The 6,123-nt window shown below is 46.7% G+C and overlaps 1 protein-coding gene across 3 annotated transcripts in view; it reads left to right on the forward strand.

Moving 5' to 3' along the window:
* gabrg2 (gamma-aminobutyric acid type A receptor subunit gamma2) overlaps positions 1-343 on the forward strand; it is a 48,621-nt gene extending 48,278 nt beyond the window's left edge. For all 3 annotated transcript variants that reach the window (XM_076986958.1, XM_076986957.1, XM_076986959.1), the window contains one exon: positions 1-343. This exon is cut by the window's left edge and continues 1,308 nt beyond it. The gene's annotated coding sequence lies outside the window, so the exon portion shown is untranslated.
* The last annotated feature ends 5,780 nt before the right edge of the window (positions 344-6,123 follow it).

Below are 6,123 nucleotides of genomic sequence, written 5' to 3' on the forward strand. Positions count from 1 at the left end.
CAAAAATGAACAAATATTTAAATGGACAAATATTTAAAGGTATTCTGTTTATGTTATGAGTTAAGTACAAGCCGACAACCACAAGTTAAACACTTTTTAAAAATGACAATAACAGAAAACATTAATTATTTTTGCCTCAACAGCTAACATCCAGTGACTCAGTTAAGAAATACATATTCATAAATGCATACATATTTAAATGAAGTTATCAAGATGTTTTTTTTAGCTTGACTACCTTCTGATGTCTGAAATCAGCATTTCACCTTTCTGTTGCTGTATATGGGCTCTGTACAGTTGCTGGGTCTGCAGGTCTTTTGATTTCTGAGATATATCTGGAGTGTGTGTGACCCCCCCCCCCAACCCCCCCCCCCCCCCCCCCCCCCCCGTCACAGCCGCCCTGTTTCATACTCCACCCTAAACCACCAGGACACACCAACCATGTGGAACATATCTGCTTGTTTTGCTTCACAGGTTATTAGTAGTCACATGACGTAGACGTGGAGGAGAAGGGCGTAGCTCCAGTAAACACCTTCCACATCAAAACCACTCAACAATTTCTCCAAATTACTGCAAGATATTTTTGTTAGTTCATTTATATCATTTATATAATTGTCTGTTTCACACTTAATGGTTATTTTGTTACTTATTACCCATCCAGGGTAATATCATGGGTCGTGGATCATGGGTAATATCACTCTGGAGGTAAAAAGAGTAACTTCCAGTGTACCCGTCACTTAAGGTCGAGGCTATTATCCAAGATAAATCTCATACCTGTCACTACAGTTGATCAAGGACACACCTCACACCTGTCACTCCAGATAGAGGCAGTTATCCAGGACACATTTGTTATTTCAGATAGAGGCTGTTGTCCAAGATAAACCTCACACCTGTTAATCCAGGTAGAGGCAGTTATCCAGGACACACTTGTTATTTCAGATAGAGGCTGTTGTCCAAGATAAACCTCACACCTGTCACTCCAGATAGAGGCAGTTATCCAGGACACATTTGTTATTTCAGATAGAGGCTGTTGTCCAAGATAAACCTCACACCTGTTAATCCAGGTAGAGGCCATTATCCAGGAGAAACCTCATAACTGTCACTTACAGACAGGCCATTATCCAGGAGAGGACGAACCTCAAAGCAGTGTGCCACTTAACTACAGTCCTTTTATGGAGTGTGCTAGCTTTGAAAAACTTGTTGTTTTATGAAAATGTTTAGGATTTATACAAACACAAAAACAGAAATATCTAAGGATGGATCTGTAGCTTTGGTGAGTGGATCTGTGTGTTCAGATTCTCATCTGTGTGTGTTAAACTGCTGTAGCAGCTGCATAATGCATAGACCAAACACGGCACACAGAACTACCACACACACAGAACTACCACACACACACAGAACTACCACACACACAGACCAAACACGGCACACAGAACTACCACACACAGACCAAACACGTCACACAGAACTACCACACACACAGAACTACCACACACAGAGACCAAACACGGCACACAGAACTACCACACACACAGATCTACCACACACACACAGAACTACCACACACAGAACTACCACACACACAGAACTACCACACACAGAACTACCACACACACACACAGAACTACCATACACAGAACTACCAAACACACACAGAACTACCACACACAGAACTACCACACACACACACAGAACTACCACACACACACAGAACTACCACACACAGAACTACCACACACACCGAACTACCACACACACACACACACACACAGAACTACTACACACACACAGAGAACTACCAAACACACACAGAACTACCACACACCGAACTACCACACACACACACAGAACTACCACACACACACAGAACTACCAAACACAGAGAACTACCACACACAGAACTACCACACACACAGAACTACCACACACACACACACCAAACTACCACACACACACAGAACTACTACACACACACACACAGAACTACCACACACACACAAAACTACCACACACCATCACTCTGTGACCTGACTACCTGTGGGCGTTCATCAGGGTGTATGACTGGTCGATGTGAATGGAGGGATAACCCTCCATCAGTGCTACTATCTTGGTTAGTAAATAAGGAGGCATACACTCAATTCATATTGCTTGGTTTCTCATTCTGTATTTTTGAGATGCGTGGACACTGTTGAAGCAGGTCGGCAGGTTCAGACGTTTCTCCAGCGTTTCTGTATCCCCTGCTCTTCTGGGAAGTGGATTCCTGCTGGAGTATCCGAGCGTAATTCAGCTTAAAGTCATGAACCTTCTGCTTCTCTGGTGTTCAGTTCATCCTCTTCAGAGTCTAGACTAAGAAACATTTTTTTTGCTGGATTTGTTTGCTTTCTGGAGGAAGTGTGTCTGGTGTGTCTGAAGGGAGATGAATCATCTGCTCTCCAACATAGAGTCTCAGAGTGGCAAGATAGACAGTATCTGACATGACATCATGACATGAAATGATGTATTTATGTATTAAATGTGTTGAAAGACAGGAATGTGTGTTTTACGCTGTGTTCAGACAGCCATGGTGTAGGCTAGGGAACCATGGCATTAATTCACTGCTGTAATCACACTGTAGACATGACCATTCCATGAAGGCTCCTAATGTTGTATTTGATTTGAACACGTGGTTAGCATTAACCTATCAGGATTTGATTCAGCGCAGTGGTGCGTCACAGTACAGATACTGGTCTTAAAGCTCCAAGCGAAAGCAGAGGGTTCAGCATCACGTTCATGAGTCCTTCATGTCTGTAGGTTCTCCTCAGCTCTGTGACACCCGGAGCTTAGTGTTGTCTTATTCTGCATCGGGCTGAAAACAGATAAGCATCATGGATCATTTGTTTGATACTCCTCAACACGGGCCCTGGGTTCAGAGCTGTACTCACTGCGGAGTGATAATCACACAGTAAATAAAACCACATCAGCACTTCTGTCCCCGAGAACCTGGGGACCAGAGATACATGTGGACAGGAGAGGCAAGACACTGACACAGCCACAGGGGAAGAGACACGTGAGAAGAGACACGTGGGAAGAGACACGTGAGAAGAGACACGTGAGAAGAGACACGTGGGAAGAGACACGTGAGAAGAGACACGTGGGAAGAAACACGAGGGAAGAGACACGTGAGAAGAGACACGTGGGAAGAGACACGTGGGAAGAGATGTGTGGTTTTCCATCTGGTTCTGCCCGTTCTCTTCTTTGTTGTACAAATAGGTCAAACTGAAAAATTTAATCAAGACAATTTTTTTTTATTTTGGAAAATAACACATTGTGAAGACAAAATGTAAATAGTATATATTGTTACATATTTTATTGTCAAACTGGGAAACATTTACAACACTGTCTGACAGACTCTAAAACAAACAATTCAATTTATTGAGTTGTTTCTCATCTCCCCCCCCCCTCCCTCTTTTTCCATATATATATATATATATATATATATATATATATATATATATATATATATATATATATATATATATATATATATATATATATATATATATAGTTAGACGTGTACAGAAGGAGCAGAGCAGTGGTTTGTTGTTAGGGTCTGCATTATATACTTGTATGTACTGAAATTCCCTTTCTTAAGGGCAAGGCACCGAGGTGTGGAATCTTTTTCAATAAAATGAATGCACTTTCAAGTTGTCTCCAAATTCCATCAAACTGGTGTTCCAGCTGACCAATCACAGAAGGGGGGACACAACTATGTCATACTTATTTACAAACACAATGCCTTTAGCGTTGCACAAAGGTTCTCCGTTCCTTCAAGCGCTGGTCCAGAGAAGTGTGTAGTCAGGCCTCCTGTTCAGATGGCCCTGGCCTCGTCAGCTCTGGGCACCTGGAGGACACCACGGTGGAACATGAATGCATTACTGAATACATTATCCCCGTATTACATCAGTCCCCTCACAGAAGGGAGATGAGCTGTATTTCAGAGAAACGTTCAGTGCTGCAAGAACGTCATGTCATGTGTTTCCAAGTGGCATTAAAACACATCACGCTTTGTCCCACATCTCCATCTAAAAGTGCTTCACAGTTGTGATGCAGGTGTTCGTGTCATCTGATTCTGGCTCAGCGTGTTTTAACATTCCTGTATATTGAGGCACTTGCCTCATTGGCTGATCACACCACACTGTTCTGATTCAGACACTCCAGAACAACTCATTTGAGCAAGAGGACTAAAATCTGGGCACCGTGGCAGTTTCCATGAACCCATTCACCTGCCTGAAGAATCAGGACAGTGCTGTAGCAGGACAATAGAGAATCAGGACAGTGCACAAGCAGGGTAACAGAATATACAGAATGTTTGATTTACAGCAATATATCATTGGGAAAATATTTTACAATTAAAATCAAAATAAGAAAATATAAAATATAATTCTGTTATTAAGTAACAATATTCCCAAATACCAAACATGGCTGCCCTGTTTTAACAGCTTATGTTTAAATGACAGCACTCTCTCAGATGTAATCTCTCAGATGAAAGGCATATTTTTGTGACGCTGGGTGCGAGGCGAAGGACGAGACACAGATCCTTGCTTTAGCAAACATCACGTTTATTGACTCCAACTATTGCGCAATACAGCGCACGTAAAACATGGAACACTCACACTGAAACGTGTAGACTTTAGACAACGACGAGCACAAGACACTGCGCGAACGCACATTAAATAGACAGACCACATCAACCCCACGTGACGACGAGACGAGCCACAGGTGAGACGGATAATGACAAGACGCACCCGCACCCACAGAGAGACACTGACGCAGACGAATAGACGCAGACAACGTTAACACACGCCCCAAAGGAAGGGTTCGGGGACCGTAGCGTGACAGACGCCCCCACCAAGGGCACTACCCGTCCCGGGGTGCCAACAGGACCGAGTGCCCCGAACCCACGTCGATGGGCGGATCCGAAGCACCCAGTCCTGCGTCTGGGAGATGACCGCCCTCGGTGGAGAGTCTGCCACCAACAGCTTAGAACACCCTCCCTGGGAAGACCGGGGAAAACACGTTAGACACGTTTAACGGGACGGACACAAACACACAAACAGGAACACTTACACACAGAGGAACAAACGGGAAAAAGGGGTTCGGTACACATACGGGCAGACTCACGAACACTGGGACAGACACACACGAAACAGGCGCCAGACTACGCGCCAGGAGTAGAGCGATAAGGGGAGAGAGATCGGGAGCTGCAGGTGCTGCAGCGAACGGTCCTCCTCCAGGCTTTACTGCGCCGGGTGCAGCGCGGCGGGCGGACGCGCCGGGTGCAGCGCGGCGGGCGGACTCTCCCCCCAGCTGGCCGTATGGTACGCCCGTCTCGCTCCGCGACCGTCCTCTGGAGTCGACCGTGGGCTCTTCCACCTCCATCTCGGTCGCCTCGCTGTCCCGGCTCCAACTCATGGGCTGCTCCGGGCTGCCACCCCGGGAGCAGTCCATCCTCTCTCCTCCGGAGCGATCTGAAGACGGGGTCCACCTCCCCTTCACAGTCCCAGCAGAACACTCAGAGGGGGGCAGACTGCCCTCGTCCTCTGAGTAGAGTTCGCTGTCCGTGCACTCTGAGACGCCTGAGTGCACGGACGGAGGACGATCTTCCTCTTCGTACTCCTCCTCTTCCTCACCGTAACCTACGGCAGGTGCGGAGTACTCCGACGGAGGGTAATCTTCGTACTCCCCCTCCTCCTCACCGTAGCCTACAGCCGATGCGGAGTACTCCGACGGAGGGTAATCGTCTTCGTACTCCTCCTCCTCACCACCGTAGTTAACGGTGGAGGCGTCGCAAACCGACGGAGGGTAATCCACCTCCTCTTCCTCACCATAGTTCACAGTGGAGGCGTCGCATATCGACGGAGGGTAGGCGTCTTCTCCCTCTTCACCCTCACCGTAGTATATGGCGGGGGCGGAACAAACCGAGGGAGCCTGGTCTTCCTCTTCGCCTTCCTCTTCCTCATCCTCGCCTTCCGAGCCCTCTTCTGAGAACTCGCCTTCCGGGGTTTTCTCGGTGGCGCATATCTCCACGGCACCTACCCATAGAGGTGAGAGGTCCCGGGAAGGCGAGGGGTGTCGCTCTCGCCACAT

Source organism: Brachyhypopomus gauderio, unplaced genomic scaffold, assembly GCF_052324685.1.
Source record: "Brachyhypopomus gauderio isolate BG-103 unplaced genomic scaffold, BGAUD_0.2 sc50, whole genome shotgun sequence".
Classification (NCBI taxonomy): Eukaryota; Metazoa; Chordata; class Actinopteri; order Gymnotiformes; family Hypopomidae; genus Brachyhypopomus; species Brachyhypopomus gauderio.